This window comes from Schistocerca serialis, chromosome 2, assembly GCF_023864345.2.
Source record: "Schistocerca serialis cubense isolate TAMUIC-IGC-003099 chromosome 2, iqSchSeri2.2, whole genome shotgun sequence".
Taxonomy (NCBI): Eukaryota; Metazoa; Arthropoda; class Insecta; order Orthoptera; family Acrididae; genus Schistocerca; species Schistocerca serialis.
The window spans coordinates 608,112,361-608,113,044 of NC_064639.1; the positions used below are offsets into that span (position 1 = coordinate 608,112,361).

General features: G+C 44.2%; 1 non-coding gene across 1 annotated transcript; it reads left to right on the plus strand.

Annotated features, from left to right (window-relative positions):
• The first annotated feature begins 270 nt into the window (after positions 1–270).
• Positions 271–344, plus strand: Trnas-cga (transfer RNA serine (anticodon CGA)). The gene has a single exon. It is a non-coding gene; the product is annotated as a tRNA-Ser (tRNA).
• Positions 345–684: the final 340 nt, after the last annotated feature.

Below are 684 nucleotides of genomic sequence, written 5' to 3' on the forward strand. Positions count from 1 at the left end.
CTTTACAGAAGCTCTCCTGCGAACCTTGCAGAACTAGCACTCCTGAAAGAAAGGATATTGCGGAGACATGGCTTAGCCACAGCCTGGGGGATGTTTCCAGAATGAGATTTTCACTCTGCAGCGGAGTGTGCGCTAAGCCATGTCTCCGCAGTATCCTTTCTTTCAGGAGTGCTAGTTCTGCAAGGTTCGCAGGAGAGCTTCTGTAAAGTTTGGAAGGTAGGAGACGAGGTACTGGCAGAAGTAAAGCTGTGAGTACCGGCCGTGAGTCGTGCTTCGGTAGCTCAGTTGGTAGAGCACTTGCCCGCGAAAGGCAAAGGTCCCGAGTTCGAGTCTCGGTCGGCGCACACAGTTTTAATCTGCCAGGAAGTTTCAAGTCCCATAGTGTTTAGAGCCATTTGAACCATTTTTAGACACACTTGCCTTGCTATTGCCAGTGACTCTCCGGCAATTAACAGTTGTTTTACTGTTAATAGCAAAAGCCATCTACCACCTTTTCAGTCTCATTTCTCAATATAATTTCCTCACCATACACTGGTTTAATTCGATAATATTTCTTTACCCTTGTTTTACTTCTGCTGATGTTCATTTTATAATTTCCTTTCAAGACAATATCTATTCCGGTCAACTATTCTTCCAAGTCATTACCATTTCTGAATGAATTATAATGCCATTTGCGAACGTCAA